General features: G+C 40.4%; 1 protein-coding gene across 3 annotated transcripts in view; it reads left to right on the forward strand.

The window, feature by feature from the left end:
- esr2a (estrogen receptor 2a) overlaps positions 1 to 26,980 on the forward strand; it is a 68,800-nt gene that overhangs the window by 11,375 nt on the left and 30,445 nt on the right. The window contains exons 2-3 of one of the 3 annotated variants that reach the window (XM_079645493.1): positions 3,489 to 3,647; positions 3,983 to 4,054. The exons of 1 other annotated variant lie outside the window; for it this stretch is intronic. The gene's annotated coding sequence lies outside the window, so the exon portion shown is untranslated. The remainder of the gene's footprint in view (positions 1 to 3,488; positions 3,648 to 3,982; positions 4,055 to 26,980) is intronic. One more of the 3 variants, XM_079645494.1, reaches the window with a different exon arrangement.

A 26,980-nucleotide genomic window follows, 5' to 3' on the forward strand; every position in this document is an offset into this window, starting at 1 on the left:
ACAGGAATACTATACTTAATGACATACATAGTCATAGTGGGAAAGAACATACAAAATATTATATATAATACAAATAAATAAATAAACTTAAAGGGTGCAGATGAGCCCAGACCAATAAATGTTTTCCACCAATTAAACTATGACCGCAAAACGTTCTATTTGTCCGAAGAATAAGACTAAGGAGGACAGTTGCTCAATCAGTAGGGACTTGTCTTGGGAAGCTGTTTAATTTCCTGGAACATTTTAGTGGGATAATATACTTTTTTCATTACACCCTTTTAATAGACCCTAAATCACATAACCCTTCAATAACCTGATAATCGACTGCTTCCTGGATTTGCTTTTGTCAGCGTGCAACAACTTTGCTCTTGATCCTGATTCTATCGAGACGACTATGTTGCATCCCAGCTCTGTGACATTCACACTGTCTGCTGCCTTTCATGCCCTCTTATCAGCAGCTAATTGCCGGTAATGCTGAGGAGACAACGTTGCATCTGAACTGTTCATTCACTTATCCCGGTGTTGAGACACAAGCTTTCATGTGCAGGATTCCCACGCTTGGCTTTGGGACTTTCCAAACTTTGAATCTGCAGACAGATCAGGATAGGACTATTTCAGCTAAGATACACTAGCATTGGCTTCATAAGCAATTACTTACTGATTAAGTGATTGCTATTTTCCTAAACTTGGATGATGGCAACTGACTATACTCTAACTCTAAATACATGTTTGTGTTTCTTTATGTATTTTGCATGCGTAATGGAGATGTTTTATGTGTCTCCTTAGTCTTTATGACCTTCTGTCAAATCACCATTTTTACGGAGGGTGAATCAATGTAGTGATCTATGTACTCTGGTCCTGCATTGTTAAATGTTTTTGATGTCTTTGATGTGATGTCTGTTCTTTATTTGCAGGTCCCATTGTTATTGTTATTATTATTATTATTATTATTATTAGGTGCCGCTTTCCACCTTCTTCTCCAGTAGGACTCAGATGAGGGTGTACTGTTATGTGTGGCTGTGAACATTTTTTTTATTATGAAGGGCAGACCATCTATCTATTTGTATTTATTTAGTTTTTTTTAGAAAGGGGCAGGTTATATAAGATTTTATTCTTGTCCCTGCTCCTTTTCGCTCAATGGTGTGTTTATAGAGACATGTTTTGTTGGCAATTATTGTACATTTGGGTATGCGTACCATGAGCTGAACAAATAAAAATGAAATGAAAAATGAGAGCAGCTGTGCTGTGCGACCGGATGCATTGACTTCACATTTTGACATTCTAATGTGTTTGATCATCTAAAACCGGGGTGTCAAACTCAATTTCATCGCGGGCCACATCAGCATTATGGTTGCACTCAAAGGGCCGGTTGTAACTTTAAGACTATATAAAATACATAAATAAATATTTAATATATATAAAATAATGTATTGTATTACATTATTGCCTCTGCATTAGATTATTATCGGATAGGGTAATAACTTCATGATTAACTACGTCTGAAAGCAGAAGTCTAGGGCAAATAATTGCAAGATTTCACCCTCCTGCAAGACTGGCTATTCCAGAACAAGTTACTTTTGAACAAAACTAAATCCTTCTCTATGATCTTTGGTACCCGACACAAACTCAAATCTTTGACTGGCTCATGTGATATTTCTTGCAATGATGGTACAATTCTGCATAGAGTTGACAGTTTTAAATATTTAGGGGTATGGCTTGACTCTAACCTTTCATTCAAACCTCATATTGATCATATACTGCATAAAGTAAACTTTGGTCTCGGTACTCTTTACCGCTCTCGGCACTGTTTTACCTTAAAAGTTAGGAAAAAACTTGCTACCCAACTGCTATTTCCCTTATTAGACTATTGTGACGTTGTTTATCTCAATGCTCCGAAATCTGTTCTAGCCCCGCTAAACATTGCTTACAATAGAATGTGTAGATTTATTCTCGGTTGTGATTTCCATACACACCACTGTGCACTGTACCTAAACCTCAATCTCCCTTCTCCTGATTTGAGAAGACATTTGCACTGGCTTGAGTTCATTTATAAAAGTTTCAACTTTAATTATCCCCCATATTTGAAACAGTATCTCTTTCGTTTTACATCAACCCACCAAGTTAGACATACCTCTCAGCTCTTCTTCACCGTTCCTCTAGTTAAAAAGGACATTGGCAAAAGAGCCTTCAAATTTAAAGCTCCTGCTGATTGGAATAACTTACCTGCTACCATCAGATCTCTCCCTACTCTGACTTTGTTCAAGCGTGCATTGTCGTCTCACCTCAAGGTTGAATGTTTTTGTATGACCTGAAGTACTTTATTTATTGTTTAAGGGTTGTTGAGGCTCCATCTTATTTCACCATCTCCTCATGAGATGACCCACCTATTGCCCATTTCTAAGTCTTTATTTCTAAGTCTTTATTGTTATGATTTTGTATATATAGTACAGCTACTCTACTTTACTCTACCCAATGATATGCATTCAATGTAACCGCCTATAATGTATTACCATGTGCTGTATGCTTAGGCTGAATGTTTGTAATTTCTTGGTTATTTCTTCCGATGTATGTGTGTGAATGTTGTTTGTATGTTGTACTTGTTTGTTATTTGTTTTCTTGGGACCCCCTTGAAAACGAGGTGATTCACCTCAAGGGGTTTATCCTAATAAAGAAATTTGAATATAAGTCTCTTCAGTGAGAATGTCACAAAATGATTTAAAAAGAAAAGCCAAATTCTGGAAAAAAAAGTCACAATAAAAAAAAGGTGACATATTGAAAAAAAAAAGTGACATTTAGAAGAAAAAAAGTGACATTTAGAAGAAAAAAAGTGACATTTAGAAGGAAAATAGTCAATTTCTGAGAAAAAAGTCTTGAGATGCATTGTGCTCCATGTAAATCGGCATGTAATCGTATAATAAACATACATACATTTTTTGCAAGCTCTTGTGGGGCCACATAAAATGAAGTCGCGGGCCGGATTTGGCCCCCGGGCCTTGAGTTTGACACGTCCAATTTAAACCATTGGCGTTGAACCTTAGTCCAACAAATAATGATTGACAAGACATTTGGTCATCCAGACATGACCATTTTCTGCTCACCTTTCCTGTAGGACCGTCACGATATCAGATTTTCACTACATGATTAACATAAACAATTTCTGATAACCATATTATTATAGTATCTGTACAAAATTATTACTTTTTGTAAAATATCACGTTATCGCCAAATCTGCGATATCCCAACACCCCTTTTTGCTAGAAAAAGTATTTTTGTTTACATTTGATATACAACAGCATGAAAGGAAAAGTCAGGATTCTATCGGCTGATACAATTAGATCCAATACATTTTTTAAATGCATTAATGCACTAATAAGTACAACTTGGATGATTAAGCATAATGAATTGAAATGCTATAATTTGCACTCACTCTGAACTACAGAGTGAGAGAGCCATGCACTCATCTTGTTATTGTGTGCACATATGAAAAGCTCAGAAAGCAGGGCGTGAAGGGAAGTGGACTGCGCTTCAGCGACACCGAACCCACCTCTGACACCTGATAAGCAGCTCAGCGCGGCATGGACACCAGCCGGCACGCTGCCAAAGATACTCTGGCAGCTCATCGTGATGAGGGCTGAGAGTGCTGAGAGGTGAGAGGCATGTGTGGAGAGGGGAAAGGCTGATGTCTTCACATTAGGCCTATCAGAGCTTCCCTATGTGTGTCAAGCATCTATGAGTATGTGTGTTCAAATTCACTAAACACACTGTTCTGCAGCCTCATTTTTAGTGTTCATTATGATCCTTTAGTATAAGATTAAATAGACATTTTTAAAATCCCCATATGAATATCATAGCTAGCCTGATTCTTTGCTTAGAGACCATGGCCCCTTCCTCAGTAAATCCTGTGCTGAAGGGTTTTATAGTGTTACCAATAATCCTTCCTTCAGTGGCTGTTTTGACCCTCGCTTATTGATTTTCTCCACAGAAGGAGTCAATGCAGGGATGAGCACGACTGCTGCAGCAAAGAGGGTCAGGAAGTTTACAGCCAGAGAGGGAGGTAAGGACACACACACACACACACACACACACACACATACACATACACATACACATACACATACACACACACACAGAGAAGAGGAGGCAAGAAGGAAGGTTTCTCTCATGGTTTATTTTTAAGCAGCGGCCTGGGATAACATTTTAAAATATGGTTACAGTATATCTCTGATTTGGGATGCAGTCGTGAATTGAATGTTTTCTTTTATAGAGACTCACCGTAATATATATGCTTTGTTGTATCTTCTTGAAAAATAATGCATTTGGCTATTACATTGTCAAGCAAGATTTCTCAAACACAATGGATTAGTTACTGGCATTCAAAGAAAATGACCACAAACTAAAGGAGAGTAGAAGTCATCTTTAACATATCTCGAGGTGTGTGTGTGTGTGTGTGTGTGTGTGTGTGTGTGTGTGTGTGTGTGTGTGTGTGTGTGTGTGTGTGTGTGTGTGTGTGTGTGTGTGTGTGTGTGTGTGTGTGTGTGTGTGTGTGTGTGTGTGTGTGTGTGTGTGTGTGTGTGTGTGTGTGTGTGTGTGTGTGTGTGTGTGTGTGTGTGTGTGTGTGTGTGTGTGTGTGTGTGTGTGTGTGTGTGTGTGTGTGTGTGTGTGTGTGTGTGTTTACAGTACATGCACTTTTGGTAGCTACACATGCTTCTACTGACCCCTGCTGTAATATCATGGTCCGTACAGCTTTCTCTACACATCTCTTTGTATTGTGGTATCAGCCAGAGCTGCACTTTGTTTGGTTCTACAGAATCTGCTTTTTAGGAATCAGGGCTAGAAAAGAAACAGAAATTTAGTTTAACTGCTTTCTATCTCTTTACTACAGTATTTAGTTGTTTGCTTTTTGTGAATACTACTTTGTATGCTACTATGTACATGCCCTTGTGGAGTGTGGAATTTAACTAAGAATATTTACTCAAGCTTCTCCTTCACTCTATTTAAGAAACAAATATTGTTTTATATATATAGCACAACATATATTTGACAGCACAAGTTAATTTTGGAAGATGTTTTCACTCTATCGGTTATATATAGTTATACAATTTCTTTAAGTGAACTTAAATGCTGTTTACAGGCTTATGGACCAGTAGAAAAAACGGTACTCCAGCAATATCTTAGGGGGAAAATATAACTCTGACCCGGGCCATCCTACTGCATAATGAATACTTTAACTTTTGATACTTTAAACACCTTTTGCTGATAATGTGTACTGAATCAGGAACGTTAACACAGGGGTGTAACTTGCATTGCAGTGCTTTCACGCTTTTTATATGTAGGTAAATGTGTGTATACAGAGTTGCTTAATCATTACCAGTGTGCCCATGCAGAAGCACAACACACCGCCTAATTAATGGAGCGTCCAACATTCCTGGCTTTTATACCGCCTCACAAAGGAGGCCTTTTTGTGACTCAGCAATAAATCAGAGGCTGCAGTCACTCAGCGACACTTCAGCACAAAGTAACAGTGATGTTCCTGCAGCGGACATGGCCACGTCTCTGACCTCCTTAGTGTACTGCTTTCACGTATTGTTCACCTAACCATGAAATCAAGCGTGAACAGAGGTTAACTTTTAACCAGCAGGAACGTTAGCCAATCAGCAAACAACTGGAACGTTCTCACGTCGTCTCTTCAGATGGATGTAACGGTGTCTCTTTTTAAAAAAACCATTTATAAGGCAAAGCAAGTTTATTTACATAGCACATTTTAACATAGGGAATTCAAACTGCTTTGCAAAACACTTAATAAGGTAGTGCTAAAGAAAAACATTATACAATTACATTTACATTGAAAAAGCCTAAAAAATACCTTTTCTATTTTAGAAAAAGCGTTTATTTAATCTAACTACTCTTAAGAACAAAAATAACATGGATGGTTCCATATATGTTATTAACAATTTGATTTGATGATTACTTTTAATAAATGATGTGCTTTTTATTTACATTGTTAGCATCACGTGCTGCGTTCAACACAGTTTAAATGGTTTCAAAACAGAATCCTGAGTTTACCCTTTACAAATACCATCAAGATATATTCAACAATCTTAACCATAGTCATTAATATAATAATGTTGGGTTAGGCTTATTCAAAAATGAGGTTTATTATCTGTAAATGAGGTTTATAGACCATATTTGATGAAGATGAGTTTTAATGAAGTTGGCTTAAAGTTGTAATTTGGTGATGATATATGCTTTGTAAAAAATGAAACCAGGACAAAAGTGGAGTGCACAAAGGTTAAAAGAAGTGGGTTGAATAGATATTGTAGAGACTTTGAGCGTTTTAACATATAATTAACCAAACACTTTATTAAAACCAAACAAGACTTGTAAACCCCTCCGTGTTATTTTAATCTTAATCGTGTTTACTGAGCTGTAGAAACATTTTATTAGGTTTCACTTAGCTGGTGCACCTGCAGCTTAAGCCTCAGAGGGTGTAAAGTGCACTCGGGCACATGCAGGCCGAGCTTTGTGCCAAACGTGTCGTCCCGCTGAGTTCAGGCTGTGATCGAACGAGCAGGTGGGGAGAGCAGAGAATTAACTGATCGGAGCAGGAGGTTTTAATGTGCAGCTGGTGAAGTGCTGAAAGTGTAATCAGGAGAGAAATCCAAAGGATATCTTTCAATGGGTTCAAAGAGCGCTGTGGGAGAAACGCACGGCAAACATCTCACATTTCTATCATCAGGGGTCCATTTGATGTGTTGGTTCTCATCTAACCCAAAGCCAAAACAATTGAATAATCGTAGAGAAGAAACCAAACGTGAATTGAGAGACAAATTATTTCCAACTTTTGGGATATTTGATGCCTTTTAAAAATTATTTTTCAAGCAAATATGTCAAGTTTTAAGCTGTTCAATATTATTAAATATAAGTAAATGTAAACTATTTTTTATTTCTGTTGAGGACTGACAGTTAGACAGAACAAGACATTTATAAAATGATTTATGAGAATATGAATAGATGTTTCTCAAGATGTTCTTTTATTTTAGAGACAAGATGATTAATTGAAAAAGTATTGAAGATACATCTATAATTAAAATAATCGTTGGTAGCAGCCTTAAGACAAACGTGCAGCATTCAAACGACCAACAAAAACCCTGAAAACAAGAAAAAAGTGCAGTGTAAATGTTGAGTATAGCCTATAGCCACATGCATCATGATTATTATAACAACACATTGCAGTTTTTATCAATCTGTAAGGAAACCTATACACATATATCATGTAAAAGATTCCAAACTGACCAGTATTCATGAAACTGTCAGGAACAAAGAACCAAAATGAACTGACCAACAAAAAATAGTGAGCATTTAGAAACAAAGCCTTTATGAGAATAAGTGATAAAGTGATGGACCTCTTTGAGGGGATTGTTGGGAGCAGCAGCAGATGTGAGGAGCATCCAAAGGGGGGAGGAGGGTGATGTGGGGGAGAGCAGTGTGGGTGATGTGGGGGAGAGCAGTGTGGGTGTCTGGTGACAGAGCGCTGTCTTTCCCATCAGCCTCATTAGTTAATTATATTGTCAGGGATCCCATTAGTGTTTTTACAGTTCACTGAACTCCTCTCTTTACATCTAGTGTGTGTGCCTTGTTAGACAATAGATGTCTGTTCACCATGTGGCCACGCAGGAAAAATACATTAATATATGTTAATGGTGCCGGCAATTTGTAGACACTCAGTAACGAGATATAGCTTTTTTGTTTTGCAGAAAAAAATAGGGATTTTGTACAAGAAGCTTCTATAATTACAGATTTGAGTACTTTAGAAGTAAATTGTGTGATAAAGACCAAGTATTATTGTATATTTAGGATAATATTTGCATAAAATGTAATCCAGTTGAGTTCAGAACCACTCGTACGTCTGATTAACGGTTATTTCCGCTGAAGAGCCACTTCATTTCACTTCATTACTCATTCATTTTATTCAGATTGCTAGATAAGAACTAGAGGCAGTTATTCCGTGGTTCATACTAAACTATACTCATCATCATGTTGAAATGGCAAGTAGTTATTTAATATCCATAGAGATAATCAACCACTTAGAGAATTAACAAGTGAAAGAACTTCTAAACTTCTAAAAGAGCTCATTTTCCAGAGCATGTTTTAGTGGTGGATTAAAATAAATGAAGTGGAGGAGTTTCAAAAATAGTGCCTCGTTAAGCTTTAGAGCCTCTGTGTCAAAGCTTGAAATTCAGTTATGTTACAATGTATTATAAAATGTTCAGATTACATTTTGAATTGAAAAGGTTGATAAAAGAAAAGTAATGTTCCCTCAAAAACTCCAGAAAGTCTCCCTCACTTAAAGAGTTGCAAAAAAAGCTCTTAAACCAAGTTGATGACATATTAAAGGTCCCATGTCCTGGCCATTTCTACTGATCATAATTCCATTGTTGAGGTCTACTAGAATACATTTAAATTGTGCAATTTTCCAAACTCACATTGGTTTCTCATACAGCATCTCAGTATAGTATGTGTATCTGTCCTACACGGCTTGTTGGAGCTCCTGCCGCCCCCCCCCCCCCTCCCTTTGAGCCCAGTGGCCATCGGTGAGACAGCGAGACACAGCGAAACCCAGCCCGAACACACACACACACACACCCGCAGCCTGGCTGGGAGTTTGTGTGTGCCCAGGCTGAGTTCCGCAGTGTCTCGCTCTCCCACAGAGGGTCGACGAGGTGTGTGTGTGTGTGTGTGTGTGTGTGTGTGTGTGTGTGTGTGTGTGTGTGTGTGTGTGTGTGTGTGTGTGTGTGTGTGTGTGTGTGTGTGTGTGTGTGTGTGTGTGTGTGTGTGTGTGTGTGTGTGTGTGTGTGTGTGTGTGTGTGTGTGTGTGTGTGTGTGTGTGTGTGTGTGTGTGTGTGTGTGTGTGTGTGTGTGTGTGTGTGTGTGTGTGTGTGTGTGTGTGTGTGTGTGTGTGTGTGTGTGTGTGTGTGTGTGTGTGTGTGTGTGTGTGTGTGTGTGTGTGTGTGATGGACCAATCTGCGGAGCCGTAGTTACGTCACTATACCCAAGAAGTAAACAATGGAAAAAGAGAAATCTCAACACTTTAAGAAAATACTGATCCACTCCTACTTAAGGGAGGCGTGTGGCGCAGTGCATTGGTGTTCGGATCAGGGGGTCAAAGGTTCAAACCCCACTGCAGTCAGCATGTCGTTGTGTCCCTGAGACACTTCACCTCAAATTGCTCCTGTGGGGATTGTCCACAGTATTGAGTATGTAAGTCAATGTACTATAACTGACACAACAAGAGCAATAAACTCATGCAAATGGCTGTATTATAACTGAGGATGTTCATGATAGTTTCTGTAAAATGAGCAAACTCTGCAAAATACTTGAAGACATGAACTCATCATTGTAGTAGTCTCAAAATGTTGTAAGTGAGAAAACTGACCACTAGGGTGCACTGTCATTCTACATGTAAACATTTAGGCTTAAGGTTAAATATCCAAAAAGTACACCGAATACTTTTCATCAGACTGGAACAGTAAACCCCAAATGTAAAGTAAGTGAAACAAATGCATGTTCAAAACATCGGATTGCGAATCCATGATACATCATTTTTAATTAAATGTTCTTTAACTTTTAAACACTCTTACTTGATGATGATTCAAACGTTTAGCCTATTTGTTTTGTATTGTTATTCTAACTATAAGAAGCCACAACGAAGTAGATATTTAATTATTATATAAGACCTGTCTAAATCAGGAAAACAAGTCAAGGAGGAGAGGTGATTTCCTTACCACAATTATCAGAGTTGTATGTGATATTTAAAGGATCCAGTATTATATTTAAGTGTTAACATGTCAAAATATATAATAATAATAATACATTTAATTTATATATTGCTTCTCCTCTGCCATGAAAAATCTCGAAGCGCTTCACAACAAAGGACACTGATAACATTTGAGGGATTAAAAAAATAAATAATAAAAAAATAAAATAATAATAAATAAATAAATACAAGTCGGAGATAGCGATAAAAATGGCAGTACTCCAGGTGTACCATGTTCAAAGTTTATTGGAAGGCCGGTTTTGAAGACCTCGGTGGAAGGTGCTGATCTGGGAGGGAGTTCTTCCCTCCTGTTGTCTTCGGGTGAAATCTGACCGATTTACTACTTTCATCAATCACAACTTTTTTGTTTTGAATTCGATTGCATTAAGGCTGTATGATATCCTTCACAGTAGACATTTGAACATACAACATGGCTGATCACCACTTTCATTGAATTTTGGATGATTTAGTCAAATTTGTAACATCCCTGGTGTTCCCGGTCATAATGACCGCCATAAAGAAAAGGAATTAGTAACCATCCGGATCAGATCACACACACACACACACACACACACACACACACACACACACACACACACACACACACACACACACACACACACACACACACACACACACACACACACACACACACACACACACACACACACACACACACACACACACACACACACACACACACACACACACACACACACACACACACACACACACACACACACACACACACACACACACTTGAATACTTTATTTGGTTCCACAAATTATATTACATAATACAGGGAATCAAATGGGGCTAAGCAGCACAGCACACTTAGGGGAACACATAGCATCTCCTTCTCCACATGGCTAAGCAGCAGCCTTAAGGGAACACATAGCACCTCCTTCTCCACACGGCTAAGCAGCAGCCTTAAGGGAACACATAGCACCTCCTTCTCCACACGGCTAAGCTGCCGGAGCTGAAACAGAGCAATATTTGGCAATTTGTTTGGCTATTCTCTTTGACATTCCAGCAATTCTCAGACCAATCATGGTGCATTTATATACATGGCCAAGACTTCCGAATAGGAGTATGCTATATCTACACTTGTACCCAAAGCTGGTTATCACATCGAGCAGTGGTTGGTATTTGATATACTTTTCCTGGAAAGTCTGGTCCATGTACAGGTCAAAGGCACAGCCTACTTCTAATATTAGCACCTCCCTGTGGCTGGTGTCAACAAAAACAACATCAGGTGTGTTTGGGATGTTAGCAAAGATATCATTGGTAAAACCAAACCATTCTGGTAACACTCTAGTGTGCTTGTACATTGCTGCGCTAGATGGTTAGATGTTTTGTACCGCATCAGACACAATGTCCACAATACGGTCATGACGGGCTGTGTACAGGCGTTTGTATGCATTACATCCATTTGTTATCTGTGCAATGGATTCTAGGTGTTGTTGTGAATCCTGATGGTTTAAACAGAATGGAGTGTGAATGCAAGGGTATCAGGTGGACAGATTGTACTTAGTGGGTAATACCCGCAGTCTTGCTTTGATGGTAAATGTCAGAACATCCTCACCAACAGTGGCGTTCTTAAATACTGAGTGTGAGACTGAGTGGTCAGCAAACCCCAAACAGGCTTTCCCTGTAGTCTGAGTCCACACCAGTGCTGCCTGATCTCAGACTGCTTCATGCTGAGCAGAACCCTCCTTGCAGAGTCTATGTGCAGTTCCACAGTCTGTTCCTGAGGTGATGTCGGCCTTCACAACCACACTGGGGTCTGTGATCAGTTCATCAGAGACGGGGACTTCAGTCTGTGTATTGAGTCTTGTCCATTTCAGCTGGACTCCAGTCCGATTGCAGAGGTCCTTGTTCAGTGTCTATTCTTTGTATATTTACTGCAGTTTTTCATGTATACCAGTAGTCTGATACAATATGTACAGTTGGTGATGATTAATGGTTTTTGTGTTAATGTAATAGCAGTTAAAATTTCAAATTTGTCCACGAACACCAAAGTAAGGGGGGGGGAAACGAAGACAATTGGAGGGTTAAGTACATTTTACTACAAATAAGACACTTTCACACTTAAACTGAGGATCAAAACTAATGTCTAAACAAGAAATGTAAAGAAATGATCTCAGACGAGGAATTTATGTTCTGTTATTTTAGAGACAATATTAATTGACAATAAAATGCACTAAAAAACTTATGTCAGAAACCGACCTTGAAAAAAGGCCCCAAGAGAAAACTGCATCCATTATACTTTTTGAATTTGCTGAGGGCCGATTAAAAAAGCTCCGCGGGCTGCATTTGGCCCCCGGGCCGTAGTTTGGACACATTACATTACATTGCATTTAACTGACGCTTTTATCCAAAGCAACTTACAATAAGTGCATTCGACCAGGAAGATACAACCTTGAAGAAAACAGAATCATATAAGTACATCAGGTTTCATAGAGCCAAACATTTCAAGTGCTACTCAACTGGCTTTAGATAAGCCAGCCCTTTATTAGTGTATAAGTGCTCTGTTAGCAGTTCTTTGTTAGTAATTCTATCGCTCGAAGTGGAGTCGAAAGAGATGAGTTTTCAGTCTGCGCCGGAAGATGTGTAAGCTTTCTGCTGTCCTGATTTCAATGGGGAGCTCATTCCACCATTTTGTAGCCAGGTTAGCAAACCCACGTGTTTTTGCTGATGGGAACTTGGGTCCCCCTCGCAGCGAGGGTGCAGCGAGTCGTTTGGCTGATGCAGAGCGGAGTGCACGTGCTGGGGTGTACAGTTTACACCCCTGGTTTAGCGACTAAAGAGCCACAAACTCTCCTCAGAAGTAGCAGGAAACCAAATCAGAGCTAAAATAGACTTAATATTGGATTTTCATTTGTCATATTACCAGAGTATACGACTCCAAATGATCGTTGCTTCATGACAGTGCAGCTTGTTTCTGCTGCCCTCTAGTGGTGTAATAGTGAAACTAACCTTTTCCATCACTCTAATATGCAGCTTCCCTTTTCTTCTAGTCTATATTCCTAATCCAACTAGCAGTCCTTTTTGATTTAGTAATATATGTGCTCAGCTAACCTTAAGGGAATATCAGACTCCCCACAGCGGGGAAATGTACAGTGTTACAGCAAAAAGTGGCATAGCAGGTATGAAAAGGCATGCAATAATAAAGGAGAAAAGCACACATTAGTTTTACTACAATACAAATAAAGACAATAAGTAGGTAAGTACACATCCATGGCTAAAATGATGAGCAGCTACTTAACAACTTAGAACGGCTGCATTCAATGGAGGCTGTGGCTCAGTGGATAGTGTGCTGGACTTCTAATCAGGGGATAGCATGTTCGAGTCCTACTGCAGTCAGCATGTCGTTGTGTCCCTGGGCAAGACACTTCACCCCAAATTGCTCCTGTGGGGATTTTCCTCAGTACTGAATGTATGTTAGTTGCTTTGGATAAAAGCGTCTAACAAATGACATGTAATAATAATAGTAATAATAATAATAATAATAAAATCACGAAAACCATTTTAACTCTAACTTAAATATTTTTCATTCATTTTTGGATGAATATTAGTTGGTATTTCCTGACATTCTTGTTGGCCTGGTAATAAGATATTCAAGGTCACTTTCGAGTCTGAGTCGGCCTTACGTTCTTTATTAGAGATTATCCATCACCTACACTTAATAAAACAAGTCAATAACATAATGTCTGTTCCTGCTGACTCTTCTCTTTCAGACTGAACCGTGGCCAACAGGCTTTTAATCTGTCGAGGGGCAACAACTCATGAAACAGAATAGTCTCGCTCTCCTACTCAGTGTTAACATTTAGTGATTCATCAGCAATGTGAAACTGCATAAAACAATTAAATGGCTTTTTAACTTTTTCTCAAAGGAAACACAATAACTCTGATTTTATGGATTTCCAGAAACGTCTATTGTTATAGATTCAGCTGAATCTGATTTGAACCAAGCTGACATTGAAATGAGTTTTTGTGAAATTTAAGATTGAATGTTGAAGTCTTTCATTGAAAGAGGAATAATTATGATGCACAGATGTGGCTCTGCTGCAGAAAACATGAATAGAGTTTTATTTGGTATTGCTATAGTTAACATGGGCAAACAGACAACAAACCAAAGGGTAAAAAGCAGACAAAATTGTTTTATATATCGCAATATGGACTAGTGCAATATCCAAATTAAGTGCATTTTTTTTTATTAAGGCAATACATGTGAATATTTATACTGTAATAGTTATTCCCAGCTAACAAACATGCATTCTAAAAACGTATTAAAACAGTCCACGTTAAGAATAATAAAGATTGTTTCGTACAAATCACCGAATGATAATTTGAATATAGTTGTCAATGATAAAGTGAAGAAATTGCAAAACCAGTAAAATGAACAACCTATAACTTTTTGAGTTCATAATTGTATTGTGTTCCTCTACTGTGACATGTCTCCATGCTTTAATGTTCAAAAAGCTCTTTCTTTTTCTCAGACCCCATTTACACGGAAACGCAAACGAACCGAATAAGATATCAAAAAAGTCTTCCGTCCACACCAGACCGCTCAAAAGCACTGGAGACGCTGTAGTACATATGCCGGGCCTGTAAGTGGCGCTGTACTTCCGCCACAAAATACACCAAAAGCAGTGAAGAAGACCCTGAGCATGGTTGCCATGGTTGCCTGGTTGCCCTTCCGTTTATTCTCCACGGTGGATTTAGCAACATGTAGTTCATGTAGTTCTCCATGTCCACTTGTTGCTGATGGTTGTGGTAGAGGAGCTGTAGATTTTGCACTAACATCTGTAGCATGGTCAGTAACAGTAGCTACTGACCATGCTGCAGCAGAGGTGGGGAGAGGCGGGGCTATGGCTTCATCGTTATCAGGAAAATTATCGTATAGGGCGTACACACTGAGCCGCTTGGCCCCCCAGAGCGTTCCGTCTGCAGATCTATCCACCTTCGGACCCGTTATCGTTTTAGGGGTCCGTTTCCGTGTTTCCGCTACGGCCTCGTGTGAACGAACGGGCTATACGAAAGAGAAAAGTAGCGGATACAACCGTTTTCGTTCCCGTGTAAACAGCACATCATACTGTCTGTGCTGCAGCACCTCTTTTCGACCTCTGTCTGAAACCTGATTGGATGGTTGGCCAGCTCTGTTGTGATTGGTCAACAACATCACGTACAATGTGTTGGAGCGCTACCCAATAGAAGCGTGACTGTGTTACAAAGTCAGGTCATTGTGTTACGGAAGTGAACAAAGGAGTCCAATGGATCACGTATGTAACCCACTACAGAAAGGAAAAAAAACAAAGAACAATAGGGCATATTTAAGAAATAACCCAAGCCTAAACACGACCAACGGGTTAGAAAAATAACTCTGGAGGCTCTGGAGTATTTTCATCCGGGATGGTTTTAATTACTTTTCAGCAGAGCAGCATTACTCCCACATCACAACGTCTACCGGGAGAGAATGCCAGGCACGGCGCTCTCCAGCAATAAATAACTTATTCAGCCTGTAACAGGAAGCCAGCAGCCGAGAATCCAAGACACACACACACACACACACACACACACACACACACACACACACACACACACACACACACACACACACACACACACACACACACACACACACACACACACACACACACACACACACACACCTCTTCAACCTTTTCTTTTTCGGACAGTATCTCTCCTTCTTCCTCTATCATTACTTTCTTTGTCACATATTCTGTTATTCCCCTTTCAGAGGCACACTTCAGTCCAGCAGTCACACAGTCTGCTCGACACCGCTGTGGCAAGAAAGGTTTTGTGGAAATAATTGAGTCTTTCCAGTTTGTAGAATAAGTCAAACCGTACAGAAACTGTATTTCTTAAAGTATCTTTTTCACCACCGCCAGTACGTTAGACTTATTTATTAAGACTACTTTCCAATGGCAACAGGTTTTATAGTTCTAATCTAATTTAGCATCAGCGTATGTTTTTATTATTATGTCCTTGGACGTGTTTCCTGTAGCTGTCTTGTCTTTTACGTGTGTGGGATGTGTTTTTTTATGGATGCAGCATAGGTGGAAGCTTAATCCAAATTTCCTACGCGAATTAGAAGTAAATCCTGAATGTCATGGCTGGTCGGATGCCACGTGACATAAATTGGAAACTACACTCGCTGCTAGTGTTTGATTTTAATGAGCTGATAATTGTATCAATACATAAGCGTCCGCCTGCCATATTTACTTCACTTGTTGAATATGAACGGAGAAGTCTTTTCATAACAAGGTCAGATTTCCCAAAATATATGTTGTCTGGGAAAAACCAACGTAATGCAGTGGCTGGGATCTTTGCTTTCCATCACACTGATTTATATCTAACGTTTGAGCTTACATCACTGCGCACAAGTTGTTGAAGTGTGTTCAAAGCAATCTGGTCAATTTCTTTACTTTTCACTAGAACACTTGGAGAGCACATACTTCCACCAAGGCCAAATGAACCTTGATTAAGCCTCTAAGCATTACCTTTTGACACCGCGTTATACATGTGCTCTCATCTCGCCTGAAAAATCGCTTTTTCTAGAATGTGTTTGATGAAGATACAAAAGATTCATAGATAGCCCAGAACTATAGCTGTAAATCAAAATACTTAAAGCAGTGTCTGACCTTGAGTCCTCTGATCAAAGTAATTCTTCCTCCTTAACTCTGTTTATTCTCCTTTTCTTTCCCCACTAATTCCTTTATACTTTATTATTCTTTTAGTTTATAGAGAGTGTACCACAGACCCGGCGCCAGAACAAATCTAAAGGGAGGGCATATGATGTTTATGGGAGGGCACACAAAACCGTCATGTGCTGCGGGCCTGTGGCACAATATATATCAAACAGCAAGGCCAACAGCATTGCGTAAAGACACACACTTATCGCAAATACATACAGAAATAAAGGGCAACATAGGAACCACTTTTGAAACTTTTGTGTGCGTGGCAGCACGAACACTGGGTAAGGATGGCAGCTTCCTCATCGTTGCACTTGGAGAGAAATAGTGGAGACGGAGACGATGAACTGCTGTTAGTTCTATTATGGCATGTTGCGTGTCGTGAGAGGCGTATGTTGCTGTGTGGGGAATGCTTTCCATTATTTTGGCCAACTCTGCATCTTTTTGCAGCGTATACTCAAACAGCGATAGGAAGAGCCCACTGCCTGACTCGGACATGCTGTGGAGTGAATCGTGGTCACCTCTGAGAGGGAGTTGGTTGACAGCTAAAAAAGCTATAATATCAACGACAGCTGACACGTAATAACGGTTCAGTGCCAGCTGATCTGCACCAAAGGACTCATTTCCTTATTTGTTTGCTCGCGTGTCTCTCTCTCCACAAACTCTCAAATGAAATGTGTTCTTTTGATGCGGCATGCCTTAGCAGTCCTTTATCAGTCTGTAATGCATGTTTCCAGTCGCAAAAACCTTTGACAGTAAAAGCCGCATCAGATGAAGACGTATTTGCTTAAACAAACAAGAGGCTGCGTCTGCGTCTGCTTTTAACGAATATTCAAGCCATGGCCTGTTGTTGTACCATGCAGCGGCAAAAGTGCGCTTATTTCCTGAAACCAATCTCCATGGATAACTATCCAGTTTCATCTGGTTGGGTTTATTACCCCCAAGATCACCTGGGGCTGTTGATCTTTGAGCGGTTGCTGGCCCAATAGTACCTGTTGATGTGCTGCAAGGTAGCGTCTGGAGGCACCGGCACGGAGGAGGAGGAGGATGCTGGCGGGTGTGGTACAGGGTGTGGCAACGCAGGTGGTGATGGTAGGGGCACAAGGAGCTGTGCCTCGGAGGACAGCGTTGGTTTTTATAAATAATAAAAATCGTGTTTATTGGGGGAGGGCAGGAATGTCAAATGGGAGGGCCTGGCCCTCCCTGGCCCTCCCACGGCGGTGTACCATCAGCTTACAGCTCTTATTTGGGCCCCCTGTTTGTCCCTTTCCTGTCGTGTCAGAGCCGGCCAGCTAACCAATCAGAGCAGACTGGGCTCTGGTTTTAGACAGAGGGTGAAAAGAGGTGCTGCAGCACAGGCAGTATGAGAAAAATAAAGAGCTTTTTGAATATTATGGCACAGTAAAGGCACAAAATACAAATATGAACCTGAAAATGAGCATGATGTGTCCTCTTTAAAGGTCACTTATTATGCAAAATCCACTTTTTCATGTCTTTTATACATAAACACGTGTCCCCTCTGTGGAAAGAGATTCTGGAAGTTTCAGGAAAAAATATTCACTCAGTTTTTGTCCTGATCCATTTACAGTGGGGAACAAAAGTATTTAGTCAGCCACCAATTGTGCAAGTTCTCCCACTTAAAAAGATGAGAGAGGCCTGTGATGTTCATCCTAGGTATACCTCAACTATGAGAGACAGAATGGGGGGAAAGAATCAAGGAAATCACATTGTCTGATTTTTAAAGACTTTATTATTTATTATATTATTATGGTGGAAAATAAGTATTTGGTCAATAACAAACAAACAAGATTTCTGGCTCTCACAGACCTGTAACTTCTTCTTTAAGAGCCTCCTCTGTCCTCCACTTGTTAACCTGTCCACAACCTCAAACAGTCACACTCCAAACTCCACTATGACCAAGACCAAAGAGCTGTCAAAGGACACCAGAAACAAAATTGTCGACCTGCACCAGGCTGGGAAGACTGAATCTGCAATAGGTAAGCAGCTTGGTGTGAAGAAATCAACTGTGGGAGCAATTATTAGAAAATGGAAGACATACAAGACCACTGATAATCTCCCTTGATCTGGGGCTCCACGCAAGATCTCATCCCGTGGGGTCAAAATGATCACAAGAACGGTGAGTAAAGATCCCAGAACCACAAGGGGGGACCTAGTCAATGACCTGCAGAGAGCTGGGACCAAAGTAACAAAGGCTACCATCAGTAACACACTACGCCGCCAGGGACTCAAATCCTGCAGTGCCAGACGTGTCCCCCTGCTTAAGCCAGTACATGTCCAGGCCCGTCTGAAGTTAGCTAGAGAGCATTTAGATGATCCAGAAGAGGATTGGGAGAATGTCATATGGTCAGATGAAACCAAAATATAACTTTTTGGAAAAAACTCAACTAGACGTGTTTGGAGGAGAAAGAATGTTGAGTTGCATCCAAAGAACACTATACCTACTGTGAAACATGGGGGTGGAAACATCATGCTTTGGGGCTGTTTTTCTGCAAAGGGACCAGGACGACTGATCCGTGTAGAGGAAAGAATGAACGGGGCCATGTATCGTGAGATTTTGAGTGACAACCTCCTTCCATCAGCAAGGGCATTGAAGATGAAACGTGGCTGGGTCTTTCAGCATGACAACACACCGCCCGGGCAACGAAGGAGTGGCTTCGTAAGAAGCATTTCAAGGTCCTGGAGTGGCCTAGCCAGTCTCCAGATCTCAACCCCATAGAAAATCTTTGGAGGGAGTTGAAAGTCTGGGTTGCCCAGCGACAGCCCCAAAACATCACTGCTCTAAAGGAGATCTGAATGGAGGGATGGGCCAAAATACCAGCAACAGTGTGTGAAAACCTTGTGAAGACTTACACAAAACGTTTGACCTCTGTCATTGCCAACAAAGGGTAAATAACAAAGTATTGAGATGAACTTTTGTTATTGACCAAATACTTATTTTCCACCATAATTAGCAAATAGATTCTTTAAAAATCAGACAATGTGATTTTCTGGATTTTTTTCTTCTCATTTTGTCTCTCATAGTTGAAGTGTACCTAGGATGAAAATTACAGGCCTCTCTCATCTTTTAAGTGGGAGAACTTCCACAATTGGTGGCTGACTAAATACTTTTTTGCCCCACTGTATATAAAAACCTGTCTGAAAATTAGCTGATCAGATTTGGCCACGTTTTTTTTGGCTTGTGTAACCATTAGCCAATCACCAACCAAGGTAACCCCCCCACCTTATCACCTGAATCTCCTCCTAGAGCACCATCGTGTTCTTTTTAACCAAATCTCTCTCAGAGGGGCGTGGGGAGGGGCTCCTTATTTTCATCTAAAGTAACAGACAGAGAATCAGCACTTTGGAAACAGGGCTGAAACGGAGGGGATTATGGGTAATGCTGAAATGATCTGTTTTTGGTGTTTTGAGCCAAACACTTCAGAGACATGTTCTGTATATATCTGAGACCTATGATATATTGATGAAAAACTGTGTAATAAGGGACCTTTAAGTTTCCCTATCCTTCCACAGTGTGAATCATATTCTCTTCATATGCTCTGTGCACATCCTCCTGTAATCATCTATACCTCTTAACTGCCCACCATTATGCACCAAAGATTCCCCCCCTTATTTTCTGTAATAATCCTAATAAAAAAAGTAGAACGATAAAAACTGTGGAAATGTGTAGTTTCTGGTTAAAGTAGGTAAACTATGTTTTGCAAAGGTAAAGGTTGGACGAGCTAAAAGCATTTATTATCCTCCGCCCACGTCCCTCTATCTGAAAGCACCAGTCCACCAAACCCAGCTGGATCCGTTTAGGCCCTGATTCATCCTTGCCCCAATTAAATTACAAGAAGAAAACAGTTCCCACACTGGAGGTTCATCCCAATAGATTATCTCGCCTCCTCCTTTGCCTCAGCTAGCTCCGCCTCCGTAAGACGAGCAAGAGACACGAGGAAGAGACGCGAGGACAGAGGAGACCTCAGGTGTGAGTTGGGATGTCCTCGTTCACTCCAGCGTCACCATAATCAACGCCCTTTACTTCTGGCGTAAGCGCATTTTTATCACCTGTCAGTGGACTTCCCTCCACAGAAACCCCTTCAAACCTGGGATTTAGTTTCTCATTGAAATGATTTCGTCCATTCTTTTCTATCCATCTCTTTTATTATAGAGAGGCGAAGTCCCGCCCAACTACTTCCGACCCAAGGGACCTTATTTTGGAAAAAGTATGTATTGAAGTCAATGGGGGCAGAAAACGTATCTTTCGATCCCGTTTGAATTGTGCCACAAATTACACATATGATGTTTGTCAATCTTAAAAAATAATTTCCATGTCAAAAAAGTCACAGTTTGTCGTAAAACTGTTGAAATATAAGACTATGAAAAATACGCAACTAGAAAGACTACAAATCCCAGAGTCCCGGTCCCGCATGCTGGCTCTCACGGAACCGACTAACTCCCCTTGTGTGTATGTACAGCTCTCAACATGCCCAGACTTGGAGAGATTTTCACCTCTTTTAATACTTTTCGCCTCATTCTGAAAGAAAGAAGTGAAATGTGCCAACGTGACAGCCGTCTTGGTGTGTGGTGCGAGATGGGAGATGTAGTTCATTGAGCGGTTTCACACAAAAAAAAGTGTTACTTCAGTTTTACGACACATTTTAATTTTTTTGACAAACATTATATGTGTAATTCGTGGCACAATTCAAACAAGATTGAATAATTAATCTTTCTCTCTCTATTGACTTCAATACATTTTTTTTCTGAAATAAGGTTCCATGGAGGTCCACCGGAAGGGGAGGGACTTTGCCCCTCTATATTACATTACATTTGATTTAGCCCACACTTTTATCCAAAGCAACTTACAATGACTGATTACAGGGACATTCTCCCTGGAGTAACTAAGGGCTAAGTGACTTGCTCAAGGGCACACAATTGGTGGGGTTCCAGGTGGGATTTGAACTCACAACCCTCCGATCTTCAGCCCACCTCACTATCCATTAGACCAGGGGTTCCCAACCTTTTTTTCCAAGAGCCCCCGCAAATGACTCCTGTTGGAAGTTGCGCCCCCCAATATTCTTTTATAATCAAAACATTATTATTGAATTTGTTAGTATATTTCACACACTTTGATATCTTAATAGAGTAGGATAATTAGTTTAAGAGATTTGTATATTTTACTCTTATTGAAGCACTTTAAACATTGAATGACTCTGATCCTCCTTTAACAGTCAGAAAGGCTGCAGTGAGCAGAGGCTGTGCAGCTGGGGGCGGAGCTCTGATGCGCGAGGAGTCAAAACACTTCCGCGTAGTCTACACCCGTGTATCCTCGCTCTCGTCTCCTCTGGAAGCCTCCTCCCTCCTCGACTCCTCCGTGTGCATTTAAGCGATTGGGACGTCCTTCAACATGGCGTGTCCCGATCGATTTCCGGGTCAAGTCACCAAGGAGAGAGGAGTCGAGGAGTGACATTGTCATGAACCTACGGTCAGCATCTGAACCCGGCTACCCAAGATGCAAAGCGGTGCCCTCAGTGTCACCTCATGTACCAGGTTGCCACAATAAGAGCAACAACTTCCCACTCTCACTTCTACAAAGCTGGCAGCATGTGACACGTGCCAGTCCCGTGCCTTTAGAGGTCAACCTGACCTCTGACCTCCGCTGGACCATCCGGCCCGGGGGTCAGTAGTTTTGATTCCTTGTTTTGATGCCCATTGTTCACACAACTGTTATTCGCATATTTGTTTATGAGTTTTTATAGATAATTCGTTTTTTTGCAGGGATACTGTAAGGCTGCCCCAAAAATGAGTTTTGCAGCAAGTTTAGGACTTAAGTTATTATGTCTTCATTAAACCAAGACCATGCATACAAATACATACATATCCAAAAGAGAAGAGCTGCTTTATGTCAGATATAGATGCTAGCAAAGTTTAACAAACACTTCAAATATTACTTTTACACTTTTACAGACACATAAAGGTACGGATCTATAAAATATACCAGCGTTTATCAGCACAATAATATTACAATACATTTCAACTAAAAACTCAAATTGCGTTCAATTTATTGCTGACGAGACACATTTCTCAATATCCATGTTCTTTTTTCAGCCCAGGAAATTATTGAATGCCATAAATAAATACAAAAAGCAGATTGTGGAAAGGCAATCCACCTTTATTCTCATGTGGGGTTTGTAAAAGTGGGTCGGTCTTCAGATTTCTGGCAGTTTTACTTTCCTATAAATGCTGTAATACAGTTTTTTTTTCAAATCTTTGTTATACTTAAATAGACCCAGCAGTGTAATAGAGGTCAGCTCTTTGGGGCGAGTAGATTTGAAAGGGGCATAACCTTCTGTGTTCCTCTATTGATGGATCCATCTCTCCCTGGACACAGAGGACTTCTCCTTTCTCTGGGCCAGCTGTTTCCGCACTAAAATCCAAGATCATCAACATTATAATGCAATTGCAATTTCCCATCATTACTCTTATCAGTTAAAGGCACAGTCCCTGATTCAGAGTTGTTTAACCCACTAGAAATCTACAGTAGCATCTTAAGTCGTAGCAGCGTCACACAGACAATGCCTATTTATTTACTTGCTGGATTGTTCATGTTCGTACTCGTGTTTCGGGTTCTTTTTAAAGATTTACCTGGTGTCTGTGTTGTTTTAAAACATGTAGCATAATGGATTCCTTGTCATTTATCTGCAAACCATTCCATCTATTGGTACAAATAAATAAGGAGAACCTGAACCTATTATTCATTTTCCTCGACCCACTATAATGCAGCATTACAATTGAAGCTGAGAGAAAAGATTGAGAGTGTTCCTAGACATAGATCCCAACGCTCCTGCCCATAATGACATTGCGATGGGGTTACTTTCTGTATTTGTTATTGGTTCCAAATCAGAAAAGTAAGCAAGCATTGTTTATTTAAGAAGCTGCAGGAGTCTTCTTCAGCTTTGTTTTGTGCTACTCATAAATACCAAAACAGTCGCAATGGCAACATTTCTGGTAAATATGCCGGTTGAATACCTTGCCTTTTTGAAGTCATTTTATTTCCCAGCTTTAAGTTGAATCTCGGTAGGTTACAGGAAAGGACCTAACCCTACCCCTAACCCTTTTCTTTCGTCAACATCAGACCTGTTTTGTTGAGCCATTCAACAACTCTTGATACACTTTCTTATATTACTTTTTTACCTTCTTTGCTCCTGATTGTAAAGACGTCCATTAAGCGTAGACATGGTATCATTTTGCGGCATTTTCAGAAGCAACAATTGATGTAATTTCAAGTTTCCCCAAATGCCTCTCATGGGGACTGATGGCCATGAAAAAAAGCCCAGAGAGAGTAAAGCACTCACTAAAGGCTTTTTTGACAACATAGCACAAGCCTGAACTGCTTTCCTGTTTTTCTGTTTACGAGTCTTCAGCTCAGTCGTGGTTACAGAATGTTGAATCTATTCACCCTAGATTTTACACTAATGGGAAAAACAACAAAGTCCAGCACACACCAGTGGGAGGATATTTCTTTAGCCCCTGCGTTGGCGAATAAAAACAAAATCGTTAAACCAACACAGCACCATCTTTGCGTTGAAAGATTACCAAGGGAGAAGAAATAGTAAACCTTAGGTATAAAAAAGTGGAGGGATTATGAAACTTCTGTGTTTAAATCTCAGTAATTAGACCCTCCAGAAAAACGCGGGCTAAATTCCTTGATTATGCGATTAAACATGCGGGGTTTTTATGTGATTTTATGCGGTGAAAGTTGCGAAATATGCGGAAAGTTGCAAAATATGCTAAATATGTGGGAAAAAAGAATAACAGTTTTTAAAATATTGGGCTGTCTTATTTATTCTCTCTCACACACAACCTGCCACTAACGTTAAACCCCTTTACTATTCAATTAAACACATTCAATGTTTATTTATTGTAAAAGCAATTGGGCTATTTTAATCTCACACCCCCCCCCCCCCCCCCCCCCACACACACACACTTCTCCGCCTCATTCTGTTTTCATTTACTCGTTCGTTATCTGACCAGCTTCAATCTTGTAGGCTACTCACTTCGTTTCTTGTAGCCCTCGAAAGGGGGTTTTAGAGGTTGATCCCTCGGTGAACGTGAGTTGTTTGGCTTTCTTGTCCGCAGCAGCAGAAAGCATTTTCGAATGTTTGAATGAATCAAAGTGGGTCGATTTTCTCTTATGCTCCAACAACCAGTTACACGGGGTGCAGAATAGTTTCCCCCCACTTTTTGCCCGGTCTTTAGTAGAGATGTTCGTCGGTAAATGAGATGGATTAGATTTTTTCATCTTGATGTTTTCTCTATCGTGTGAGCTCCACACGTTCACTCTATACAGTGTTGTTTACATTCTGTGATGCGCGAGCTGATGACGTCACGTCAAGACGAGTTTACTTTTTTTTTTCTCAACTTTGTGTGGAAAAATGCGGGGATTATGCGGCCTTTTGATAAATATGCGGCCTTTTAAAAATCTGCGCCATTTTGCTGATTATGCGGTAAATTCTGCGTTTTTCTGGAGGGTCTAAGTAATGTTCATTCGTAATACGTCATCATGACAACTGAGGGTTAAAAGCCCAATTCAGGAGGCAAATTGCTCCTTCAGTCCCCGTAAAGTAAATGACAGAAGGATGGTAGAAGTCTCCTGGCACAATTGCACCCTGCAACCCGCGGTGCTCATGCAGGTTCGGTCAGAAGGTAAAGACTGTAGTCCATTACCTGGTAAGGTCAAATGAACTTCTAAATGCTGCGCAGCCACAAGATGTAATCACCGAAATTGGATTTTAAGAGGTGAGAAACGAGCGCATCGTAATTCTGAATGATTATCTCGACAGGTGTGCGCCATTAGTCCGTGACTGGTAAAAGCTTTTTACTTTTTTACTTTAAGAAAATTGCTAGGGTAAAACGCTCCGTTAGACACACACACTCTGTCCTCCTGGGAGAGCAGGTGGAGAGGGGGATTGGATCTGGAGAAAGTATTCCAGGTACTAGAGCTAATAAACAGTGCATTATGTATTACATTACTTCTGAAATTGCAAAATAGTGCATTTGTGCTTTTTTCTAGTTTTTTTTTTCCTCTAAGGATGTTGCATCAGATGTGCAGCCCTGATGAATCTGCTGATCCACATCTCTGTGTGTGTACAGCCTGCAGAGAGCCCGTACATAACCATCAGATGCCCTACAATTAGCACAAAGCAAAGGGGCATGATGATGTGGAACTGGATGAAGGTACACTTTGTACAGCGACAGATTGTCTCAAAGTGCTCCTCTTGGATGGAGAGGTTTGCATGTCAAAATGTCTTCGAAAGTACATTATGAAGACTCAAAAGTGCATGTGATGGTTGGTTTTTGGGTACATATTGTTCTTTATTGCCTTTCTTGTCCCGTTTAGTGCTGTAAGGACTGATTGATTTACATTAAACCATTCAACAACAATGGCTGTAATTAAGGTTGATTACCATAGCTTGTGTTATGTTATTATATTTAGCTAATTTTATGCTCTGCCTCTAAACGAATGAGTGAATGCGGCTGATGATTTGTGACACACACACACACACACACACACACACACACACACACACACACACACACACACACACACACACACACACACACACACACACACACACACACACACACACACACACCATATTTACATCACTTCAGGGCACATTACATTGACTTCCATGCATTTCCTGGAGACTTATCCTAACCATAACCAACACATGTCTAACCCGAACCCTTTTTTATGTATCTCTTTATTTGATTATTTTACTAGGTTATTCAGCATGAATTTGTTTTGTTGTGTGCATTTTTTACAAAACACGTTTTTACCTTAAACACTGCTCTATTAACTGTATTGTTTATCGGCATGCTTTTTCAAGAGATGTCCCCATAAGGGAGGTGAGTCCCCACACGAGACTGTGTAAACAGATGTAGGCCCCCACAAGGATAGTAATGCTAGAACACACACACACACACACACACACACACACACACACACACACACACACACACACACACACACACACACACACACACACACATGGCAGTTGCTGATTGTCTGTGTGCAATACAACTCCACCATTCACCTTGTAAGTCATTTTCAAGCCAAAACACAAACATTTGCAATTCGTTTTTGTCTGTTTTTACGTCCATCAATTTTCTTTAGTTCTTTAATTTTCCTTTGCATAATCCCTCTTGAAATGAAATCGAGTGCGATCTAGGTTTGGCATTGTTTGTCTGGAGGCGTGTGGCGCAGTGGACTAGTGCGATGGTGTTCGGATCAGGAGGTCACAGGTTCAAACCCCACTTTTGTCAGCATGTCGGTGTGTCCCTGAGACACTTCACCCCAAATTGCTCCTGTGGGGATTTTCCACATTATTGAGTATGTAAATCGCTTTGGATAAAAGCGTCTAACATGTAATGTTTTCAGCC

Source organism: Notothenia rossii (genome assembly GCF_949606895.1).
Source record: "Notothenia rossii genome assembly, chromosome: 8".
In the NCBI taxonomy this organism is placed as follows: Eukaryota; Metazoa; Chordata; class Actinopteri; order Perciformes; family Nototheniidae; genus Notothenia; species Notothenia rossii.